A 26,396-nucleotide genomic window follows, 5' to 3' on the forward strand; every position below is an offset into this window, starting at 1 on the left:
GTTTAATCAATCAAAATGTTACCATGTTTACAGTATCCTGAATATCACTTTTGAGTTGGTCCCTCTCAATTTGAAGGCTCTCTTGGAGTTGTTTTAGTTCATCTCTTTCTTGGGTTAAAATTCTTACTTCTCCTAAGTTTGCTGAAGTTTCTTAGTAATCAGTGTTTTCTCCTTTTCTACAGTTTGCAGCATAGAGCCTCTATTTTCTAATTGTTTCTTCAGCTGTTCCACCTCACTTAACCTTTCATGATCCTGAAATGTTTTCTGCTCAAGCTCTTGGGTCTTGGGAGAAAGCTTAAAAAAAAAAAAAAAAGTAAACGTGACATAGTAAAAGCAGAGCAGTTTACGGTATGGCTGTGTATGTGTGTGTGCACACACTCACACACACACACACACACACACACACACACACAGCAAACCCAAGAAGACTAAAGGTCATTTCTTTAGACTGCATCTTGTACCAACTCAGTCCTCCAGTTTTGTGCTTCTTTTGAGAGATTTCCTATTTCCTGATTCATTCTCTCATTCTCCTCAAGGACCATCTTATACTTTTGCTCAAATTCCATATGAAAGCTTTTGAAATTTTGGAATTCTTGATCAGTGCTTTTATAATTCGATTGGGCAGTTGTTAAGTCATCTTTAGTTTTACTAATTTCTTCAAGTAAACCTTGAATTCTATTCTCCTTATGAACGACCTCAGAAACCAATTTATCTTTTTCTGATGTTATTATGCAGAGCTCTTTAGATTTATCATGCATCTATGAAAAGAAATAAGATTTAGCACTGTGTAATTCATTGAAGCAATTTTTAGGAAAAAAATTTCTCTGCAAAAAAAAGTCATTTAAATTAAAGAATTGACTGAGGAAAGGCAATACAGTATTCTTATTGCCACATTTCTCTTAGTCTGTTTACCTTCAATATTGTGTTTTCTAATCTCTTTGGGTCTAGTAAGGACTGCATGGAGAACAGTCAGTGAAAATACTTAAGTAGGATGTGTCTTTATTTTCTTATCATTCTAAAGAGTTTTCTAACTTTATTGCGTGCCAGGTATTTTATGGTTTTTCTCAGAATTTGACTTATTTCTTTTCCCTTAAAGCTTTGAATGCAGGTCAGATGTCCCAAAACTTAATCCATGAATAATTTAAATGCTTAATTGTTTGCTGCCCCTTTACCTCATTACTCTTTTGTCTACTACCAAGAAAAAAGAGGTCAAGACTAAGGGTGGGCCATTTGAGGACCAGAGGAATAGCTGCTACGTGGATTATGTTCTTAAGTATACTGTTAAATACACTTTGAAAATAAGTATTTTTTCATCCAGTAGCATAAGAACAAATTAAAAGATGAACTATATTCATTTTTCCTCCTAACGAGTTGAGTCAAATGTTTCAGTGTCTATTGCTGCTAGTTTAAAATAAATGACATCAAAATATTTAAGGTACTATTACAATGTTTTTTATTTCAAAACAAAGGTTAAGTGCTTAAAACTGTGTTTACCTCTTTCCTCAGCATTTCTACTTCAGGGGATAAAGATTTTAATTCTGAGAACAAATTAACTTCTTTCCACAAAGTCTCATTTTCTTTAACTTTTTTTTTCAGTTCTTTTTGGAGATCAGTAATCTTTCTTTCCAGTTTCATATTAGAGAGCAAATCTAGGAAGTTCTGATAAATTAAATAAAGAGCCAATGTTGGGAAACAGATAATTTGTTTTTAATATCTTTGAATCGCCTTTTTTAAGATCAGGCCCAGTGTCTTTGAAAAATACTTTTTAAATCCTTATTATTTGAAGCCCATGGAAATCATTATAAGTACTAATACCAATGATATCCATATCTTAAATACCAATACCAATAATCTTAAAACTTAATATTAAGTTCTTTAAAAAATCAGAATATAATGGATGTTTAATCCTTGGAATATAGTTGTCAAATCATTTAGGTACATTTCTAGAGGAAGTCAGACTTGCAAAGAAATATTTGAAATTAAAAAATACCGTTTGGAACTTTTCCATCTATAAGGGAAGTGAGTTTTGTTATTTCATTAAAAGCAGATTGTAATTCTTTCTCCAGATCAACTTGCACTTTCTTTTTTGCCTCCAACTGCCTTTGATATAACTGAGTATCATTTTCAATTTGTTTGCATGTACTTGCAAGCTCTTTCTAGTGGAACAAAAAAAAAAAAAAACACTGCAAACTCACAAAAATGTACTGATCATTACAACTGCTTTATTGTAAATATTACAAAAATTACTTACCATTTTCTCTTTCAGCTCCAGATTATCACTGCTAAGCAAGGCTGATACTCTGTTGGCATCAAAGGCTACAGTTTCAGCATCAAACAGAGTCTGTTTCATCTTTTTAAGGTCTTTAGTGTTTTCCTAGACAGACGACAAAAGGGCCTCAGTGAAATATAATTTTCATAGAGTTGGAAAATACTTTAGCGAACATGTACATAGATGTTATTCCTAACTAAAAATATGCTAATTACCAATAAATGAAAAGAAATCATGTTTTCCTTAATAAAAATATTTTTAAAAGTTTCAGTCATATTTTTCCAAAATACAAAAGCAATGTATAGAAGTATCATAATTTAGAAATCTATTACTGTTTAATTAAAGGTTAACACAATTGTTGTTTCAACTATGCTGTTTAAGTTCCCTACGTATTTTTATTTTGAGTTATTCTCTCAAACACATGACAGGTGAGTAGTTAACAGCTAAAAATAAGGATAGTAAACCAGAAATTGAATAGAAAAAGACAAACAATGAAATAGAAAAATATAAAAAAAAGATATTAACAGGCAACTCACAGAAGAGAAAATGCAAATGACAAATACATGAAAAAAATCCACAACTTCATTTTTAGAGAGCAGTGGCATTTTAAAGTGACTTTAGCTTACATAAATTCAACACTGTGTCTTTGGCAATAAATTAATACATGAATGAAGGAATAAGTGAATTGAATGAATAAGAAAAAAACTGGGCAATTCTGCTTGCCACATTATGAATGGATACTCCAGAAATGTATGAAAGAGCCTTCCTACCCAGGCTCTCAGAATAGTGTGGTATAAACTGGTGTGAACCCTTTTAAAGAGAAACATTTGTGACAAATAGATGGCAAAAAAAGAATATAATAGAAGGTAACAAAAAGTACTCTGAAAAACTCAAATGAAAACAAAAGAACAACAGAAACTAATAGCTTAAGAGTCCCAGCTAGAAACCATTGCCTTGAAAAAAGGTGTTAAAAACTGGAACCAAACTGATACATTATTGAAGTAATCAGGCAGACTGAAAGCAAATTGAAAAGAGATTATCAATTTCACCACGAGATTCAGTGTTATTTAATGTTAATGTCAAATCTAGAGATATAAAATTCTAAAAAACTATTCACCAAACTGTTAAAACAGTTACTTAAATTATGAGAATGCATTAATATCTGTTAATTAAATAAATTTTATGAAGTCATGTTCCATTACTTATGTATTTTATAGCTTCAGTTACTTATCAATTCTGATATAAGTGTTCACCTTAAGATCTTGACTATATACTTCCACATAAATTAGAATAAAACAATTGAAAAAATCCAAAATTTTTAAAATTATTGCTTTTTAATGGAAGCTTGTCCCTAACTTCCTTATATTTCTTCAAAGAATATGATCAACTCTTTATGAACGTTACCTTATCTGTAAAAATGGCATTTAATTATACTAATAGTCACTTTATCATATGGTTATTGACAAATTAAATGAAATATATGTAAATTGATTACAGCAATGAAATATTTGCTATGATGATGGTATACTATAAATGCCAACATGATTACATAACAAAATAAACCTGATTTGTACCGATGAGTAGGACAAGTCTGTTTTCGTATTTTCTAACTTCTGAGAGGCTACGTATTGCTGTAGCTTCTTAATCTGGTCTTCGTTTTCTCTAAGCAGGTCTGCTTTCGACGTTAGTTCATTCTAAAAGAACCAAAGGAGAGCGCAACATGATTTAGCATCTGATTGCAATTCTAAGGAATTAAAAAAGAACTTGTATATACCAATTTAAATTCATAGTAAAATTCAAAGTCATTAATATTTCAAAAATAATTCCTCTATTTTCTGAAATAATGTACAATTAATTATATATGTTGCATGTTTTATAGTTCTAGTTACTTATCAATAGAATTACCAACATGAATTCTCACCTCCAGATCTTGATTATATACTTCTACATGCTTAACCAAATTCTTTTAAGTTGGAAATTTCATGAATTAGTTGCATCTGTAAGAGTACATGAACAGGCAATAGAGCCAACCAATAGTTAATAAAGCAAAAGAAAAAAAAAAAAACCTCACCAAAAACATAAAAACAAAAACAAAAAAAGATAGCAATCATTCCCTGCTTCAGAATCATCCAAGACAATTAGAAGGGACTGAGAGATCAACTGTTTAAGCTACTATAACAGAGTACTTCATTATTTAAAAATATAAAAAAATAACCACCAAAACCCCATAAAGCAAGCAAATAAGAAAAAAAATTTCAATTTCAGCATGACCCCAATAGTTATCTGTTGAAGCTACAACAATGCCAATATCAAATTAGTATGCACCACTTTGAGGAGGTAGTGAAGTGGAAATCAAACTTTTAAAAAATACACTTTTAATAGATTTTTGTTTTTGGCAAGTTAAGTGTAGAAATGTATTGATGCTATAAAGATGTTTTTTCTTCCCATATATTATCCATCTGGCTCTACACTGACATAATTTGTAACAAGTTCTGATTTGGAATCTAGGTTTGGACCAGAGTTGTTTCATGTAGTCCCTTTAGAATATTGTTACTGTTCATCAAAGCTATAGAGGTATGGGATTATCAACTATTACCTTGTTGATTTATTCTACAGGAAATATTGGAAAGATGATGCTATTGCTTTATGTTGTTCAACTGTGTAAAAGTATAAAGATACAAGTATTTCTATTAAAGTTGCCTTTCTATCAAAATATCTGTAGCATTAAATATTTGAGTACAAATATGTTGTGTTCAAAACAAACCACAACTTACTGAGGATAAACATATTTTCCCTTAGAAGTATTTAATCTTCTCAGTCAAATGAGCACTTACAGAGTGAAAGCAAAGTCTAATAGTATGTAAGGGATTTAAGAAAATAGTGTCTTTTTTAAACAATATTTTCTGGATGTTTAATTCAGTTCTGACTAGTTTTAGATTTCAAACTAGTAATAATGTTGAAATTCCTATTTTAGGTCAGTGCTGTCCAATAGTAAAATAACGTGAGTCACATATGTAATTCAAAATTTTCTAGCAGACACATTAAAAAACATAAATGAAATATTTTACATTCTTTTTCCCATATTTAAGTCAATTTAGACAAGTCCCATTTCAAGTGCTTAATTGCCACATATGGTTAGGGGTTACCCTATTGTACAGCGCAGTCTCAGACATCTGTACTAGTTATAATTTAAAGTGTCTTCCATCCTTGACCTTTTCTTTCCTATTTTTACTGTCTGGATAAGAAAATCACGTTTATCAATAAAGAAGGACCAAATAATCTTAACTTTTGAAAACATTTAGGAAGTAACCATTTAGAAAGAAAAACTCTCCCACTTCTCATTGGAAATAGCACCTCATCTTAAGTTTGGTTCTTATATACAGAAAATATTAACTTTTGTAAAGATAAAAGTGTAGTCTCCCAATGACATGCTGCTTAAGTTGCTGAGCAAAGAGAGTGTGTGAAAACCAAAAATGATTTAAACATATACGATCATATCAAGAGTTAACCCATTGCTACATAAGAAAATATTGCAGATTTCAAATATAATTTTCAGCAGGTGAAATGAAATATTTAATTTAAATCTTAGAGATTGTGAAAATTATAAAATTAAATAAACCAGATTAAAATAGGTAAATGGTTAAGATTTTTCTTGTTCCTCAGCATGATGACACTTGACCTTTTTTATTCTTCCCTTTAAAATTTACTATTTAAGTATCCTATATTACTATATTCCCACTTGAAAATTATCCACAGCTTTGATAATTTTTGACAAAACCCTTAGTAAAACAAGGAAAATGACCACGTGTCCTACTGCCATAATTTGACTTTTATTCCCTTTGGTTAAACTCTTCCCCAAAGTGCAGGTTTGGGAACATATTTTGCTGCTTACACATAGACTTATAGTTTTAGTAACATAGAATAGATCCTTCAAGACTGTTTTTGAACAGGGTAAGTCTTTATTACATAATCTTTTAGGTAACCTTAAATTTTGTTTACATTTAAAAATGAAGGCAGTAGGATTAATTTCCTCCTCAACTGGGGTTAAAATGGAAGAAATGAGGGGATGTGAAAGAAGTTATATACCCTGCGGTATTTTGTAATCTCTCAGTGTGCTGACTCAATTCAATGAGCTTCAGTTTTCGTTATCAACTAGATATATTAATGATGTGAGAAAAAAATTAGATAAATTGTTGTCATACTTATGCCCATAGTTTTATGTAATATTATTATTGCCAATAAGAAATATGCAAACATTAGATGAAATTTGGGAGTCAGAAGGGACCTTAGTGAGCACCTGGTCTCTATCTCAAGGGTGGAGAAATACAGGAAACTGTGAGAGATTCAATGACTTGCTGGAGGCCTTGCCAATAATTCATGATGGGTTTGGATCTGCAGTGAGTTTTTAAGTAGCAAAACTAGGGCTTTAATCCTGGCAGCTTTGCTCTAGAGACCATGCTCTTAACCATGACACTAGACCACCTCCTTCAATAAAACCCAATTTTATGGATTGAAATCCAACGTTCTTTTCATGACATTTTTCACTTTATTAACACGTACATTTTAAAACAAGTTAAATGTAACCCTGTGGAGAACTTATAGACTCTTAGCTCTCTGAATACCATACTTGTGAAATGTAGGACTATAATTTATAGGAAGAATGGAAATAATAGCCTTGGCACAGAATTCTTTTTTCCCTTAAAAAGAAAACGAGGGTGGGAAAGTAAGCAATGATACTGAGGGAAAAGGGAGAATGTCCTTTAGGACTAGCCATATACAGAAATCTAAAAAGTAGCTGCAAATTAACTCATATTTTAACTATATCAAAGCACTGGCTCATATATCGTGGGGGGTTGGTTCATGGATAACTTTGTAAGTCTGATAACAGGCGTGGTTTCGTGTTTTAGAAAAATGAATATGTATTTAAAAATTTTATAAAATGATTTCATAGTGTCTGTGGACTCTAGGTTAAGAACACATTGCACTAAGAAGTCCCTTAAATCTTTTGGATAATTTGTGATTCTATAGTCTGACAGTTTCTGGATTAGAGTCTCTTAACATGTAGCTTAATATTAATATTGCATACTTAGAAAATGAGTCATATGCTTTATTTCTAAAAGTTCCATTAAAACTATTTAGTATTAGGTATATTAATTTTCACAATAACATTCTTACATGGAGAAAGAAAAATAAAATATGCAAAATCAGCTTCTCCAGTTATTCCAATGTTTTAACTATTTAGGAATATACTTTCTTGCTAAGGAAAAGGAATCCATTAATATGCAACATCCATATATAAAACAGTCAGCTAGATATTTAAATTCATATTGGTCTCAGCAGGAAATGGCTATGCTCTAGGCACATTTATGGCATGCTCGATAAATTAAATATTAATAATATAGGAACTATAAGGCAACTATTTCCTCAATATAAATCTGCCAAGAGGCAGATACACCAAATGCTCCCATAGTTGCTTTTAATTCTTTCTTGTCTTGTGTAAGCACAAGGGAAACAAATATGACTCAACTGTTTTTAAAACAACATAAATGAATTAAATACATTCTCTAAACTGTGTGTACATCTGAAAAATGGCTAGATACTGAATATCTCAATCTTAGAAATAAATATCTTTCAGAGAATACTTCTGAGCGGTATCAGGAAGATGGTGGAAGAGGAGGTTACCTGTTTATATCCCCCCACGAGAATTCTGCACCCATTACAGACAAAATGCTTTGTGGGAGACTTTGGATTCAGGCAGGAGGTTGTGCAGCCCCAGACCTAGAAGGGTTGTTTTGAGAGTGCCTAACAACATACAGGTGAGAGATCTGGCAATTGCACTCCCAGGTGTAAACCTGGAAACAGCTTCGTTTCTCAAAGGGCTTAGCTATAGGGATGAAAACGGAGACACTACAACTGAAGCCACAGAAATACCAAGGATGATGAGAGACTATTATGAATAAGTATATGCCAACAAATTGGAAAATCTAGAAGAAATGGATACATTTCTGTAACTTACCAAGACTGAATTACAAAGAAATAAAAAATCTAACTGGACCACTAATGAGACAGGATATTTGGCAAGAATTTTTTGGATAAGTCCTCAAAATCAAAAGTAACAAAAGCAAAAATAGACAAATGGGATTACATTGAACTAAAAAGCTTCTGCACAACAAAGAAACCAATTAACAGAGTGAAGAGACAATCTACAGAATGGGAGAAAATGTTTGCACATTATACATCTGATCAACTATTAACATCCAAAATATATAAGGAACTCAAAACACTCAATAGCAAAAAACCAAATAACCGTATTAAAAGATGCATATAAGTCCTGAAGAGATGTTTCTCCAAGGAAGACATACAAATGGCCAACAGGTACATGAAAAAATGCTCAACATCGCTCATCCAAACCACAATGAAGTATTACCTCAACTTAGTTAGAATGACTATTATCAAAAAGATAAAAGAGAACATTTTGGCAAGTATGTGGAGAAAACGGAACTCTTTTATAATATTGGTGGGATTGCAGGGATAATAGAAGGAGGGTTCCTCGAAAAATTGAAAATAGAATCACCGTATGATCCAGCAACCCCAGTACTGGGTATACACACAAAGGAAATCGTATCAGTATGTCAGAGAGAGCTCTGCACTCTCATGTTTATTGCAGCACTATCCACAATAGGCAAGATATGGAACCAACCTAAGTGTCCATCAACTGAAGGATGGATAAAGAAAGTTTGGTATATAGACACAACGCACTACCATTGAATTATATGAAAGAATGAAATCCTGCCATTTGCAACAATGTGAATAAACCTGAAGAATATTATGTTAAGTGAAACAAGCCAGTCAGAGAAAGAAATATACTACATGATCTCACACAAATGCAGAACCTACAAAAGTCGATTTCTCGTAAGAGAAAGTAAACGGTGTTTAAGAGGAAGGGGGAGAGGGAAATCTTGGTCAGATGATACATAAATACAGTGAGATAGGAAGAATAAATTTCAAGAGATCTATTGTACAGTAGATGACTATAGTTAATGACAATATATTATATTCTTAAAACTTGTAAAAAGTAGACGCTATGTGCTATCGCCACAAAAATGATATTTATGTGAGGCAGTGGATTTGTTATTTAGCTAGATTAGCCGTATCACAATACCTCAAAACATCATGCTGTATACAATTAAAACATGTTATCTGTGAATTTAAAAATAAAATTTAATAAATGTTTACATTATCAAAAAAGATAATGAGACTTCTTTCAAAAGTATACTTTAGAGTAGTTTCATATTTTCTCTCTTACCTCTTGATCTTTTTTAGTTTTGCTTTCCAGAGCCTCAGATTCATCTAAATCATTTTTGTCTTTTAATTTCAATTCCATTTCTTCTTTTTCTGTTCTTAGTTGTTCATAGTGTATTACCAGGTTATCATAGTTAGTACGAAGTGAGTTCAACTCACTTTCTACATTTTTCTATGATAAACAAAACCAGATTTTCCAATCAGAGGGAATTCATGTCATATATGCTTTGTTTCCTTAACTAAAATTTGGATTAAGTAATTAATTTAACTTTGATTCATTTGGTGGTTTAAGCCATTCTTTTCTTTAACAACTTTCTAATGGTCTACATTTTGGTAAAGTGGCTCATTTAGAATAGATTATTTTGAAAGGAGTAGAATAAAAAACAAATCATAGAAATAAATCATGTTGCCTGTGCCTGACAGGCACAGTTCAACTGGGAAGGTAGGGTGCACACTGGAAAGTTTATTTGGCTACAAATCCTCAAGTTCTTCAGCAATAAAGCTGATAATTTAATTTCCCAAATCCTGTTTTATGTTTCAGATGGCTCTGAATTCAGGAAGGGAAACAGATATTATTTATTGATGTCTAAAACTAATAGTATGGGTTTGAGTATCGCTATGTTTTACCATACTCAAAGAGGCCTATCTCTACTTTCTCTACTATGATGAGAAAGAGTTATACTACAAGTTAAAAAAAAGCCTACACCAGGGATTTTTTAAAAAACAACAAACCTTTAGAGTATGTCTCAGGAGCACAAAAGCACTTTGTCTGTGTACTTTATAGGCATTAACTAATGATAATAAGAAGCACTGCACTTGCATTGCAAAATAAAAATGAAATTTCCTTTAATAAATACATTAGATAACTATGTGTCTTTGAACATGAACAATCTAGACAGTAAACATGGAATCTAAACTTATTTTATTATTTACCACAGTATTCTTTCTTTCTTAAAGTTTTGATGAGACTACATATCTTTATCAGTATTATCTGGAAAAATGACCCCTCCCTAATGTATCGATCTGTACATTCTATCTGCCTGAGAATTTTGACACTTTTAAAATCAATCTTTTTATCCTCATGGTATTTCCTAAGGCAAAATAGAAACTTCACAGACATCACAGATACCAAGGTCTGTTAGTGAAGAGCTAGAAGCAAAGTTTTACCTATTAGGACACACTTGCCTTATGACATTTTTAGCCTTCCTCTAGATGCCTCATAGGTATCGAGTATAAATATAAAGAGTGAGTGAAGCCTTCTTCAGTGCCACAATTGTTACTGAAATTAAGTCAGAGCTAGTAATGTGCTACAACAACAAAATCCAATCAGAAAAGAATTTTAAAAAGAGGAAAAAGATTATGTTCTATCAAATCATTGAATTACCCGATTTAGCAGCTTTGTTGCTGGATTCCACTCTATTTCAGTTAATGTATCAAGAGTGTTACTGCAAAAGTCAGACTCTGAACAGAGAGATGTAATTAGGGGAAAAAGAAATTTATCCATAAACATATTTATTGAAAATCCTAAGTCAAAGATCTTTAAAAAAAATTCAATCAGAGGTAATAAATAATAAGCTCAAATTAGCTAATATATGCTTAGAGTATGAATGCCAAAAATACATTAAGAGATGTGGTCTTTCATTTGTTGTGTGACTTAAGATAACTGGTATGAATGAGTGATAAAATATAAGATCCTTAATGAAATATAGGTAAAAAGGACAAATTCTGAATTTGAAATTTGGTCCCTGTAAGGAGATTTTAAAATGCTCCCCAAAGTAGATTATAATGTTGGAGACATAATTTTGAAACAGATTCCTATGTAAATGCCATCCTTTCAAGATTAGCAATGTTTAAGGTAGATGTTATATCATTAGTAATTTAATTGGATAATGATTAGAACAAAGAAACAAAAACACCTTTCTCTTGTGTGTTTCCCCTATAGTGCATCATTCTTAAGAGATTTGGAATTAATAAAGAACTTCATAAATGTTTATTTTCTTAAAATTACTTATTTTTATCATAAATAATCTCCATTGTAATCACATACAGAATACACACACTTTATTTAAAAATCATGTTTATCACATTAACTAAGTTATAACTAGCTTCTCTTTATAAGGAAGCTTTTATAATTTTATAATTACAAGTAGATTCACTTGAAAAAGAACTCACATTCATCAATTTCTCCTAATAGAGTTATAGCAGGCTTATGTGTTTTTGTTGTTATAGTTGTTGGCATTTGAAATCCACCTGCATAGTTTGAGTCCTTCATTTTGTTAATTTTGCCAAGGCACCAAGTAACTCTTCATTTTCTTTTAGCCTAAAGAAAAAAAATCAAAATTATGTCACAGAGGTCTGGTTTCAAACAAGGTAACTAGTTTCTATTTTTGAAAGCCACTCACTTGGTAGAATTTTTATTGAGCCTAGTTTGATATCTTACCAGTCTAAGGACATCCCAAGATCAGAAAATATACTCAAACTTTTCAAATGAGTGTTTAACCCCATAGTATAATAATATGATCAAACTACAGTTTAAATTTCACTTTTTATTTGAAGTGTTACTTACAAGCTTCTTTGGGACTTATTTGAAAGGAAGTTGTTGACTTACAACCATTGAAACAATCTGTCACTAGACAGGAGGGACAGCTGCTGCTGCCATCACCGTAGCGACCCCTGTGGGTACCAGCCCTAACAGGGAAGGAACAGATCGCAGGTAATATCACAGGTAGCCCATCTGAACTTCCCTCAGCAAATAAATCTTTCACAGGGTACTTCCCAATGCCAACTCCCTTCCAGTTTCCTTAGTAAAGCAAATGCCTCCACCAGTGCCCCTCACCTCGTTGCTTCCTTTCTCTCTTGAGACTTGCTCCTTCAGTTATGTGTCCATCTGTCATCTCCACTGACTCCCTCCTCTCTGCTTCACAAATGCTCAAGCCTCTCGGGTGGAGTTTTTTTAAAGATAAATAAGACTTCGCTCTAGCTACCATTTTGTTTTTTTCCTACTTCGTTCTCTCTCATCATTTATCCACTGGCTCCTCATCCCTTCAGGGACCCCTCTGTTTCCAGCTTCTGATCCTACCCAGTTGGGTATCCTTACCACTCACTCCGCTTTGCTGGTTTCTGTTCCTCTGCCTGACTCGTAAGTATGTGTGTTTTTCCAGGTTTCACAGTCTCCACTGCTCTCTTGCACCTTTACTAGGTACACGTACCATCTCATCTTATGTGATCCTCTCAACAACCCTATGGGTTACGTTCTCTTACTAGATCCTTTTAATATATGAGCTGGGTGCCCAACAAGTTTGGAGAAGTTGTTTAAGGTTGTACAGCCAGTTGGTGGCTGAGCTCATGCCTACAAGTTCAGAGCCTACCCTACCACATTGCCTCTCCAGATTATCTGTTGTCTCCAGAACGTACTACATGCTCTCTCAAGCCTCTCCACACACTGCCCTTCTGCTTGAAATGAACAGCATTTTCCACAGCCCACTCTGCAAAAGCCCAGCCATATAAACGTCCTTGACTCCCATAACCTTTAGCTCAACCTCATTTGCTCCCAATGCCACCCCTGGACCTTGTCATTATCTGAAACTCATAAACCTAAATCCTAGACCTTCTGCACTTACTCCAGTTGCCATCCTTCCCAACTCATTTATTAGGTTAATCCCATTAAGCTATTTAGCTTACCAGGGACTCTATTCCCTTGTTATATGACTTTCTTCTGGCCAGCTCCCTCTTGCTTCTCATCTCATCATCTTACATTCCATATCATTATTTTAATTATGTTTGACATTTGAAGTCAATATCCTCAAATTACTTGCCCCATTTTCTGTGCCTCACACCTATACCACACAATGTATACCCAGGTGAATACATTGCGTTCTGAACCTTTATCAGCTTCCTGAGCACTGCCAGAGCCATAAAGCCAGAAGATTGGCTGCCAACGTTAATCAGGTCCTTAATGCTACATGGCAGGGCTCCTCTCCCCCCTGTCAGCTTTCTTTTCCATTACCTACAAAGGCTAGACTATTTCAAACCCTTAGTATCTCTGCAAACTTGTGACTCTACCATCACCTGCCACATCTGCAGAAAAATTAAACTTATTCCACAAAGAAAGTGTACGCTTACATTTATAGAAGTACTGCCTGCACGGAGGCCTATCCTTTCCTCTATGTTTGTTACAATTCAAGAGGTCTTTTTCCTCCTATCTAAAGCCAATTCCTTCGAATATATTTGAGACCCCATTTCTATGGGCCATCTCACCCTGTAAGTTGGCTCTCACCCCTACCACATAACTCAAATTACATTTGCAAATGAGCTCCTTGTTTCTAAATGTAAAGAATTTTTGTCTATCTTTATCTTATTTAACTTCTTGGCAGACTATGACACCACTGACCACTAGCTGCCTGAAATATTCTCTTTCCTTAGTTACCGTATTCACCTCATTTCATTCTTAATTCTAGAGCTAAACCTGGGTTCCTTTATGGATTCTTTTTCTGCCTTCATCTGAAAAGTTATTTCTTGAGATTTTGCCCTTGGCCTTCTGTTATTTTCATTCTCAACATGTTCACCGAACAAGCTCATTCATTCCCATGACTTTAATTTAGATCTGTAGTAGTTAATGCCCAAATCGACTAACTGTATCTTAGCTCTTCTACCTTATTTTCATGTATTTGCATTTCCACTGCCCGCCATCTCAAACTGAGGAAGTACCAAATAAAATGTTCAGTATCTCCATTGCTCTTCATTCAGTGTCCCTTCACTCAATGAATACTGCCACCTGCTATCCAGGAAGGCAAGCAATACTTGCACGTCATTCTGGACATCTCCCTTTCCCTGCCCCCAAATTCCAATCACAAAGTCCTGTTGAGTCTGCCTCTCAAATAGCTCTCCAATTTATCCAATTTGTTCCTTTTCCGGAGCCACAATCCTTGTGGAGGCCCAGCCAATGTGATCAGCACAGCAGCTACATCTTTCTAAACCGCAATTCTGATGTCACAATATGGCTTTTCTTTGTCCCTAACATAATGTCACATTTAAATCCCTCAATGTGGTTTAAAATGCCCCTGCCACCAGAAAATCTTGAGTCCAAAGAATACATATCATGCTGCTTCACAACTCCAAGCATTTGTACATACAGGTCTCCTCTTGGAACATTCTTCCCTAAGCCATCCATTGGGCTATTTGCTACTCATCAGTCAGTCAACCCACAGTTCTTGATTGCCTTCTGTATACCTATCATGGCGGCTTGTACATATGCCTGTTCCTTAATGACTACTTTTTGTAGAAAGTATTACTGTTGCAGGATTCAAGGGAAAGAATAAAAGAACTTTAAGCTTTAAAAAGTAAGTTTGTTGGGATAAAAGTAAATCTATGTTATACTTCTCTTCTTTCCCCATGGATAATCAAGAGATAACTGTAAATTTACTTCCTTTTATTATTACACAAGAAAAACACTAAGATTGTTGCTACTTTTACCAGTATATACTAGAAATTCAGCTAAGTTATTTACCTTCTTAATTTTTTGGAAAATGTCATGAATTGCCCTGGGCATAAGTCCTAAGTAATCTTCTGAACCCATAATAGTATACATTTTTCCCGAAGCAGTCTGCCCATAGGTAAATATAGTCCCTGAACAAACAAAATGCACTCACACACAGATTTAAAATGAATCTGCAGTGGATAGAACTATCAATACATGTTGCACAGACACCCAAGACTAAAATGTTTCTGCAACACTGAGCGAATACAAACCATTGTAGCCTTGTATGGCAGAATCGATCATTGGTGCTGCTATTTCTTCACACACATTTTTAGTAGTTTCATTACTATGAAAGACATGATCTGCGAAACAACAACACATTTGAAGTTAAACCAAACAAATCAAATGTGTTTTCATTCTGAACTAGTAATTACCCAAAGAAATAAAATTGTCAATCTAGGATGATAAAATATTAAAGACAGTATTTTCTTCAACTTTTTGGTCTTTTGAAAAAACCTCTCCTTGAGGTGAAATGTTTTTGTCCTCAAAGACAAAAAATATACTACAATTTAATGATCCTATGTGTTTTAATAAGGCAGTAGACCACAGTGGTTGCACATGGGGTCTGGAATTTGTCTGGATACAAATTACATAACTAAGCTTTAAATATCAATTTATTACCTCACGTATCATACATGATGGCTAAACAATTTTTCATTTTCAATGAAGCAGTTTACAAAAGCCTTAGTCTGATCTTTAGTAATAAATCTAGTATTAGTGATAAGCCTTCTGTACTCTTAATAGCAAAAGAATAGCAAGCTAATTTTTGATGCTCTTATATCTTACCAAAACTGAAGGAATTACTTCCATCAACTTGGTAAATGGCATTATTGTCAATTTTCCAGTAAACTTGGGCAGTTTCTCCAAGTTCTTCTTCTCTAAAAATATAATAATACTGCATTTTAGCAAAATTGGTCATAAAAGTTATGTTACAGGAAGGATAATTTAAGATTTCATCTTCTCAAGAACATTTTATTTTGAGATGGCGTCTTGCCCTGGTGCTGGCACTAGAGTGCAGGGGTACAATCATAGCTCACTGCAACCTCAAACTCCTGGGCTCAAGTGATCTCCTGGCTCGGCATTGAAGTAGACAGGACTACAGGCCTGTGTCACCATGCTTGTATTTTTTGTAGGGGGTGAAGGTGTGGTGTATCCATATGTTGCCCAGGCTGGTCTCGAGCTCCTGTCCTCAAGGGATCCTCCCACCTTAGTCCCCAAAGTGCTAGGATTACGGGCATAAGCCACCATGCCCAGATGAAGATTATTTTAAAAGATAGTAATAATGTATCACTTATAAGAGAAAGACGGAAAATCCAGCTTTGAGGATTCAGCTCTCTTAAATGGGGTTTCAGTGCCTCTTGCCCTGTCATGGGAGTTTCTTGTGAAACCATTCATTCACCCTTTCACCCAACACTGGCAGCTGAGAGAATAGATTAAAAATGAAACTGATTATGTCCCTCTTGCTTAAAACTCTTGAAAACTTTCTGGAAACTTATGAAATCCTTAGCATAGCACATGAGACCTGGATCATGTCATTTCACTCTCCTACCTCATCGTCCTCTAAATTTCTATATGAACCCTAAGCTCTACTTGAAGGTCTTCTCAAAATGACAGATTTAAGCTCTTTGGGCCTAGAATATTCTGACCTTCCTTTCCATTAAGTAACTTATCTATTCTTTCACTTGTGAAAATTGTCAGGACTCTCCTGATAAGAGCCCACCCCACCCAAACTGTCATCTCTCTTATGGACTAATCATTTTAGCAAACATTCTCCACCTACCCATCATAACACTTGTCACAACCTATTGTAATGGCTTCTTTATGTTGATGTCTTCTAATGTATTAGATAAGGAGCTCCTTAAAACCAGGAAATCCCGGATCTTGATATTCTCTGTAATTAAACGCTGTGTTCAATGAAAATTTCTCAAACACGGAAAATGTTAGCCCTCGGGGTCGAGGACCAGCGGCTACTAAAACAAACTGACTTCATTTATTCCCCTTCCTTGTTTTTCTCCATAGCATTTATTACTTACGTATAACCACTTAACATTCTATATTTTTAACTTTATGTTCTGTCTCTCCACTACAATGGAAGATCCACAGGGCAATGCGGTAGCGTCTGTTCAGTGCTGTTACGGTGTACTAAAATACATATATGCAGATAGATAAGTATTTGTAGCACGACTGAATGGATGCAGTCTTGAGTGTCTATTGAATGCAATGCGACAGACTAGTCCTTGCCCTCAGGGAGTTTAGAGGTCGCCAATTAAGCTTAAAATGACCACACTCTCCCATACGACTTCTTTAGGGCGTGGAATGGGTAAGGAGGTTCAGATATCGGAAAAACAGCAGGTGAAGGTCTTCAACGTCAGCGAGCCCGCATTAGAGTTACCTGAATCTCGCAGCTGGAAGTTATCTTCCAGATCTGGGATCCTTCCCTGTCACTTCACAGACAAGCAAATCCCAGAAAGCAGCTCTGGGAAAGGCTGGAGCACTCGCCCCTCCCCCCCAGGCCCGCGCCGCCGGCAGCCGTGCGCGCCCCGCCGCGGTCTGGGCCACCTACCTGCTGCTGAGCGGCGGGACTCCCACGCAGACCGCCACGGGGCCTTTCTCCGCCAGCTTTCTCACGCTGGGCCCCAGGAAAGTGGCCCAAACCCTCCGCCGCCGGCGCTTCAGGAGGCAAGGGCAGACCCGCCTTTAAGTTGAAAATTTCCAAAACGCCGCCTCTGATTGGGTCGCGGTCTCGTGACGTCATGGACGAGTCCACCTGCGGCGCGGTGCGGGGGAGCGCGATGGCAGGCGGCGCACACCTGACGGAGACTGGCCGCGAGCGTGAGGGGTTCGCATGGACGCGACGGTGGCCTGACAGAGAGCGGCCGTCTCGGTAATAGCCGGACACTGCTATTTGCTAAAAGCCCCTGAACACTATCCTCCACCCCCTCCCTTGAAGAGTTTGCAATCTGTGGCAGAAACAAGGCAGGGACATGTACTTTTCCACTAAAAGAGAATTACGTTTTTTTTTTTTAAACCACACTAACAGTTTAAAAAAGAAAGAAAGAAAGAAAAAACCTCAAACGACGAAAGTTGAAACTCACTGGCCGGTCTAGAAAGGTAAGAAGCTCGTTGTGCTCCTGACAAACTATTTGAGTTTAGGTTTTTTTCTTTCTGTGTCTTTAACTCTTGTTTCCATAGGCGGTGAGTTTCTAAGAGGCTGATTTAGGGGAAAGAACTACTGAGGACCGGAAAAGTTAATTTAATGTGTTGATACTTTCATTAGCTGAAAGAGAAAGCTACTTTTTTTTTTTTTTTACCATATACAATTACTTTATTCTTGAAAGATCAAAGAAAATGTCCAGCTTCAAAAGAAAGCACACTCCTGTTAAACTGTCGTATCTTTCTCAAGGCTTACAGCAGTCTGGCTGTGTGCCAAGATTTGTACACCAGCTTGAAACTTGGACATCCATGTTAAAACTTTAAAAACATTACTTGAATTACAACTACATAAGAAGTTAAAATGAAATTCTAAGTGAGCCCAACTATCACAGATCCTGAATTTCAGGATCATTAGGAGGATCGTGCAGGTCAGTCACCACTGCAGAACAATCGGTGCTCAAAGTTATGGCGTGAGCAATGAGTGACCTCATCCTTTCTTCTTTACCACCTAACTGGTTCAAACTGGGTAAGCAAGGAGCCTTTGCAGAGGCACACAGAACTTATCTCCAACACTGAGCTATTCTAAATACAGAATCTCTTTCCCCAAAATAGTGCTTGGTTTTCCTTTGTCTTAAACACAGTATTTTCCCCTTCCTCTCCCCAATCTGAGGGGGATAGATTCCAAGCCCCCTAGTGGATGCTGGAAACCACAGGTAGTACTGAGCCCTCTATATGCTATGCAAGAATTTCTTTTTCCTTTGTCACAGTTTTACTGAGGAAGACTTTCACTTAACGTAGATCTTAGCAACCTCAGCATATAATTTTTTTCTTTCCTTATTAAGTCTAGAACTTTCATTTTTCTGCCTAAAGGAAGCACTTTATAGTTTCTCATTGGCATATCGAATTGCCAGCACCTCTATTCTTGAGTTTGGGGACCACTATTATGTAGTATTTACTTCATTCTACTATTAAGTCTATTAAGTAAAATAAGAGTTACTTGAACACAAACACCGTGGAACCAGGACAGAGGATTTGATCTGATCATGGAGATGGTTACTAAGTGCCCAATAGGCTGGTAGCATGTGTAGCAGAGATGCACTGGACCAAAGGATGATTCACCTACTGTGTGGGGTGGTGAGAGATTTCAGTACAGAAAGAACAGTGTGCAATTTAAGACTTATGAGTTGTTTATTTCTGGAATTTTCCATTTAATATTTTTGGACCATGGATGACCACAGGTAACTGAAACTGTGGAAAGTGAAACCCTGGATAAGGGGGGACAACTGTATGTATCATAGAAGGTACTAACATTTTATTTAATATGGTTTCAGTCCTTTTCTGCTTTGATACAGGGAATATAAATAATTATCTGCCATCCCTCAACGAGAATGTGAAACAAAGCACTTAGTAATTGTTCATAGTTTAGAGGAGTCAAAATATCTACTGATTTAAAAAATGTATTAATATTTAGAAAGTAATTTGTCAATATTGATAAAAACTGAAGACACATATGCTTTTTATGCTAGCAATTGTACTTTTAAGAATTTATGTATGGATACATTTGAAAAAGTATGTATATATGAAATGTATACATGAATATGCATACACATATACAAGACTATTAATTCCAGCATTCTTTACAAGAACAAATGACTGGAAACACATTAAATGCCAGTAAATATGGCACTAGTTAAATGGATGACATTACATTCATACCCAATGGAACACTACGTAGCCAGTAAAAGTAATGATATAGCTCTTTATGTGTACTTTTGAAAGCTAGTCATGATACCTATTAACTAAAGGAAACCTAAGGTGTAGAATTGTGTGCATATTGGTATTTTCAAAATATATTTATGTGTCTGGATATGCGTATATAATTTCTGGAAAGATACACAGATATGCCAGTTTTTTGCAGAGTGAGCACTGAATTAGATAATAGATCTTTTATTGAATATTATTTTATAGTTATTAATATTGTAACCATGAAAATATTAAGTAGTTTTGTTCAATTTAAGGAAACTAGTCAATAGATAAGAGTGTTAAATAAAAATGAGTCTACTTATTCAAGATTTGTTTTGGTTAACCAGTTGTGAACTAGTATAGAATATTTGTTTTAATTGCTAAACTATGAGGACACTTGGCTGTATCTAATAAGACCCAGAGTTAAGGAAGGTATGTTTTAACTGTTTTTGTTTTTAATGGTGGGCTAATATTGCATATATTAATATTTACTTGAAGGGAAGGATGCTATCAAGAGGAAGAAGGGACATGATCAATGAAAGTCTCTGATGAGACAAAAGGGAATTGGTCCAAGAGTACAGAGGAGGCATCAGCCTTTCAGAGTTGTGCTTCTGATTGTTGCCGTGGCTGTCTTTGTTGCCATCACCATTGCAGGTAACATTTATCAAATATTTACTATATGCCAGACTCTCTGCTATATGCTCTATATCCATTTTTTCATTTAAATTGTCAAAATTGTTCATCAAGAAATAGTGACTGAGCTCCTGCTATGTGCCAGATATGGTTCTGATGAGTACTGAGAAGAAAACTAAAGCCAAATCAGGAAAGAGAAGAGAGGGGGAGGGGGAGCCAGGAGTAGGGGTGCTAGTTTCTTAGGAAACACATTCTTGTAGGACGAAGCAGACAATACAGAATAAATGAGTAAAATAATTCATGGTGGGAGGAGGGGACACTTTAGATGGGAAGTTCAAGAAAGGCCTGGGGAGGTGAACTTTGAGGTAAAACTTACGTGATGAGGATAAGAGAGAGGCCGTACCAGACAGAGGGTGAACCCATGCTTGTCCGAGTTTGTCATGTGTCTGAGACACAGAAGGAAGGCCCCTGTGGCTGGAGCATTTGGGGCAATGGAGAGAGGTGGGCGGGGCCAGATCCTGTGGGGACTTGTGGGCTGTGATAAAACATTTGGATCTTAGTCTCATGGCGAGAGGAAGCCTGGGGAGGGTTTTAAGCAAGAGAGTAAAAAGGGATTTATTAATTCCTTCAAACAAGAATTTCTTTATTTCACTATGAAAACAGAAGCTTGCAGAAGAGACTCTGCACTAGCTCCTGTCAACCTATATGTCCACCTACCTGTGCCTGTGCCCACATACCTGCCTTCCCGGTTGTATCTAGATGAACAACCGTTCTCCCCTCTGAAGATCTCTCCATGTGTACACTAGATCCTTTCCCCTTCTTAGTCCTCTCTGTTCTGCCTCGGCATCTTCTCCTGCTCTAATAAGCCAGTCTCAGCAGCAAACATATGGCGTAATTTCTCCCATCTTAGATATCTAATAGATACTCTAAACTTAAAATGTCCAACACTGATTCATAATCTCCTTCTCACCAACTGCTTTCTCAGCAGTTTTCTGCATCTCAATTGAGGGTGCGTCCATCATCCTTCCAGGTATCCAGTCATGCTGCTCAACTTCTCCTTTTCTCTCAAAGTCTGCATTCAATGTACCTGAAAATTCTGTGGGGCTACCTTGAGAATATTCCCGAATATGACCATTTGTCACAACTTATGCTAGCCACCTGGTCCAGAATGCCATCATCTGACGCTGAACTCATCTCTGTTTCTACCTTTTCCCCCCTCCACTGCCAGTCTATTCTCAACCTAGCAATTTGAGGGAGCCTTTAAAAAATGTAAGTTGGGTCATACCTCTCCTCTCTGAAGACCCCCAAAGTCCCCTGTACCCTCTGATTCTCTAAGAATAAAACCCAAATCTTTCATTTGTCTCCCAAGCCTTATGTGATCTTGTTCCTTATTAGCACTCTGGCCTTACGCACCAGCCACACTGGCCTCTTCACAGTTTTTTTTTTTCCTTTTAATTTCTCCTTTCTCTTGAAAAATAATTTTGCCAGATATATAATTCTAGGTTGGTGGGGTTTTTTTTTCAATACTTTAAATATTTCACTCCACTCATTTTGCTTGCATGGTTTCTAAGAAAGTAGTCAGCTGTAATTTTTTTTAATTTTCTTTTAGAAATATATGTATATTTTAAAAAATAGAGATGGGGTCTCGCTGTGGTGCCCAGGCTAGTCTCAAACTCCTGGCCGCAAAAGTGATCCTCCTATTCAGCCTTCAAAAGTGCTGGGATTACAGGTGTGAGCCACTGTACCTGGCCTGGCATTTTCTTGAATCCTATACAGACTCCCTCTTAAGGCCTTTGTGCTGGCTGTTCTTTCTGGCTGGTAGGCACTTACCCCAATATCCATGTTTCTGCCTTCCCGTTGAATCCAATATGTGGTTAAATGTCATCTTCTCAGAGCTTTCTCTGCATAAAACAGCAACTCCCTTGTCTGTTACTTCTGTTCCTTTGATCTTCTTTTTAAATATCACTTATAACTTTTAGACATAGTATGTATGTATGTATTAATTTGTGTATATGTTATCTGCCTCCTCTCACTAGAGTGTCAACTCTATGAGGTCAGTGACAGTTTTGTTTACTCCTTATCCACTGCACCTAGAAAGATGCTTGGCACAAAATAAACATTCAATTAAAATATTGCTTATTCCATCACTCAATAAATACTTATTGGCATAATTTCTGGAAAGATACATGGAATACATCTAGCTTCCTTTGGTGAGGAGGACTGAGTTGGAAATAGATTTACCTTTCATTGTATACTGTCTCATAATTAATATTTTAACCATATAAGATTAGTTTCTCTCAACTTAAAAAAATTAGTTAATAGATAAAAACAGGATATAAAATAGATTTACTCATTCAAGATTTGTTTTGTTATCCAAATGTGAGCTAGTATACACTACCCTTTTTGTGGCTATATTGTGAAGATGTTGGGCTGTAACTAATAAGGTAATCTAGAGTTAAGAAAGGTATGCTTTAATTTAAATTGAGTGGTCATGGCAGGCACAAAGATTACATAACTTTTATGAAGTTATGTAATTTCTGGAAAGAGATGCTTAACATTTGGATGCATAAAACTTCTCTGGTAGGTAATTATTAGTAAAGTTTTTACTGATTAACTCTTTTCTTACTGGAAAGATTAATGAATGTATATGATCAAAAAGTTCAAGTTTTACAATAAGATCCACAGTGAAAAATAAATCTCATATTTAACCCCTAAGGTGCCAGTTTGCCTCCCTGTAGGCAACTGTGTCATTTCCTAAAGGGTTCTCCTCAAAATAATGTACAGATATGCACATATATGCATCTTTTTCCATATTTCATATCTTTTTACATAAATAGGTACCTGTTATACATACTGTAGTACACTTTGCTTAAAATGTGATCTTTATTTTAATGTTTTCATTTTATTTATTAAAATAAATATAATTTATTAAATTTTATTGAAATTTTAATACTTTCATTCAGTTCAAGAAGGAAAAGTGAATTTCTGAGGCGTGTTAATCGCACACACTTCCATGTTGATGTTTCAACTGCTGGTTTTTCCCCACAAACGGTATTGCTTATGCTGAAGCTGTAGAGGGCAGTGTAGTCCTTTCAAAAGCATGGTGTATCCTTGGATAGTGTTTTGAAGATCGTGAATATCGTGCAAATTTTAGAATTTGGAGAAGCTCCTGGTACTAAAAAAATGCATCAGTTCAAATTATTCACCCATGCTCTTTTATGCATTTCGCATAAAATTATTTGCAATATGTTTATGTTACCTATCATGCTATCACCTTCCATAGGAGTAATTTTTGCTTAATAGATACAATGCTTATTTCAAAGGTCATTTTTAGCTCCAATAAGTGTATGATGTCTTTATTAAAAAAAAACTTGAATTGTTAAGACAGTAGATTTTTCATGTTCTCACCACAAAAAAGTATATGAGGTAATGCATATGTTAGTTTGATTTAGCCATTCCACAACATATACATATTGTGAAACATTATGTTGCATACCGTAAATGTATGCAATTTTGTCAACTAAAAAAATAAATAATAACATTTAAAAAACGAATTTCAAATTGAGGATGGGTGAGTGTCAAATTGAATATGGATGCGTGAGGGGGTAGGAAAAGTGATCTGCGTTACAGAAAACATCTAAGGTAGTCACAATGTGGCAGAGAATGATGGCAGTCCACCGAATCCATTCTCTTTCTGGCAAGAAACCAAGACTGCATCGTTAGCCTGTCTTGCTGTTAGTGTCTTGCAGTGAGGGGCCACCGCTAGGCCTAGATAAGAAAAACTTCACAGGTGCATTTTTCCTCACTTGTCATTGGTCAGCATCTTTTCCTCTTTTCCTCTTTGACGACTCCAAACCTTCACCACTCTCCTCAAGCCCAGGTTTCCTTCTCATTTTTACTGAGAACGCAGGGTCATCAGGCAAGATGTCTCCACTCCTAGCTCTCCGACCCTACCTCTTGCCTCCCTGCAGATCTACATCCCCACCAATTCTTCCCTCTTGTCACGCACTTGCGGAGTGAAGTATTCATTGTGTTTGAAGTGCGTCCTTCCGCTTATACCCTTGGTTCCTTCCTCTCCAGTCTCCTCCAGGATCCTGATCCAGCCATTATTTGCTCTCTATTTCAGAAAAATGCTAGAAAACAACAAAAATGAAAAATAACTTGTAATTCCACTACTTTAAAACAATTATGTAAAGTTGTTAAGTGAACATTTGTTCTATCACCCACTCATCAAATTCCATCTCCCCAAAGGTGACCTATGTTAAGTTCCTTTGTGACATTTTCTTGAGTATATGCAATAAATCTATATGTATAAATAACCACACACTTTTATGTTTCCAAGAATGGAGTCATTATGTGCTTACTGAGCTAAAATTTGGCTTTTACACTACCAAGTCAATATGTAGATTTGTCTTTTATATTGGTTGCATAATACTCAATTATATCGTGGCATTGTAGTTTATTCAGTCATTTATGTATATTTAGATGGTTTCAAATTTGTCAATATTCCTTATAATACAAAAATCCAGCTGCACATATATACCCTTACACACTTAGGCTTTTATTTTCATGACGTAGATTGCTAGAAGTTGAAATGCTGATTCAAATGATGTGCTTGTTTTGAATTATAGCAAGTACTACTAAATTACTTCTCAAATAATTTGTTCGAAGTATACTACAAGCAACAATATGTAAATATCCACTTCCCCATTTCTTCACTATCACTAGATATTATCAATATCTTCAGTTTTTGTCAATTTTAAGAGGAAAAAGGATATTATTACTTTAATTTGCGTTAGCTTTGTGCAAAAGTAATTGTGGTTTTAGCATTGCTAACATTTGCCGTTTGATATTGAAATACATTCTTAAATAAATGTGGTTATGTTATATATTATTTTAATGCGCATTTCTCACTTTATGTTTTTTTGCTAATGACTTAGTATTTGCTGTTTATTTAAGAATTTATTTTAGACAATGGAAATGATGTTATACAAAAAGAAAATTCAAATGATTTTATTACTCAGGTTCACAATGGGTCATAAAGCAGTGGAGACAACTCGCAACATCAAGAACGCATTTGGCCCAGAAACTGCTAAGGAACGTACAGTGCAGTGGTGGTTTAAGAAGTTTTGCAAGGAGACGAGAGCCCTGAAGAAGAGGAGCGCAGTGGCCGACCATCAGAAGTTGACAACAACCAATTGAGAGCAATCATTGAAGCTGATCCTCTTACAAATACAGAAGTTGCCGAAGAACTCAATGTTGAGCATTCATTCTGTGGTCATTTGGCATTTGAAACAAATTGGAGGCCGGGCGCGGTGGCTCATGCCTGTAATCCTAGCACTCTGGGAGGCCGAGGTGGGCGGATCGTTTGAGCTCAGGAGTTCGAGACCAGCCTGAGCAAGAGCGAGACCCCATCTCTACTAAAAATAGAAAGAAATTATATGGACAGCTAAAAATATATATAGAAAAAATTAGCCGGGCATGGTGGCGCATGCCTGTAGTCCCAGCTACTCGGGAGGCTGAGACAGGAGGATCGCTTGAGCTCAGGAGTTTGAGGTTGCTGTGAGCTAGGGTGACGCCACGGCACTCACTCTAGCCTGGGCAACAGAGTGAGACTCTGTCTCAAAAAAAAAAAAAAAAAAAAGAAACAAATTGGAAAGGTGAAAAAGCTCAGTAAGTGGATGCCTCATGAGCTGTCTGAAAAATCAAAAAAAAAATCATCATTTTGAAGTGTCATCTCTTGTTGTGCACAAAAACAAT

The 26,396-nt window shown here is 35.7% G+C and overlaps 1 long non-coding RNA gene and 1 pseudogene across 1 annotated transcript; one reads left to right on the forward strand and one right to left on the reverse strand.

The window, feature by feature from the left end:
* Nucleotides 1–17,954, reverse strand: part of LOC138393008 (centromere-associated protein E-like) — a 262,162-nt pseudogene extending 244,208 nt beyond the window's left edge.
* A 145-nt stretch (nucleotides 17,955–18,099) lies between these two features.
* LOC138393254 (uncharacterized) lies at nucleotides 18,100–25,905 on the forward strand. The gene is made up of 3 exons (XR_011235118.1): nucleotides 18,100–18,218; nucleotides 20,502–20,657; nucleotides 25,661–25,905. It is a non-coding gene; the product is annotated as an uncharacterized lncRNA (long non-coding RNA).
* Nucleotides 25,906–26,396: the final 491 nt, after the last annotated feature.

Source organism: Eulemur rufifrons, chromosome 10 (genome assembly GCF_041146395.1).
Source record: "Eulemur rufifrons isolate Redbay chromosome 10, OSU_ERuf_1, whole genome shotgun sequence".
In the NCBI taxonomy this organism is placed as follows: domain Eukaryota; kingdom Metazoa; phylum Chordata; class Mammalia; order Primates; family Lemuridae; genus Eulemur; species Eulemur rufifrons.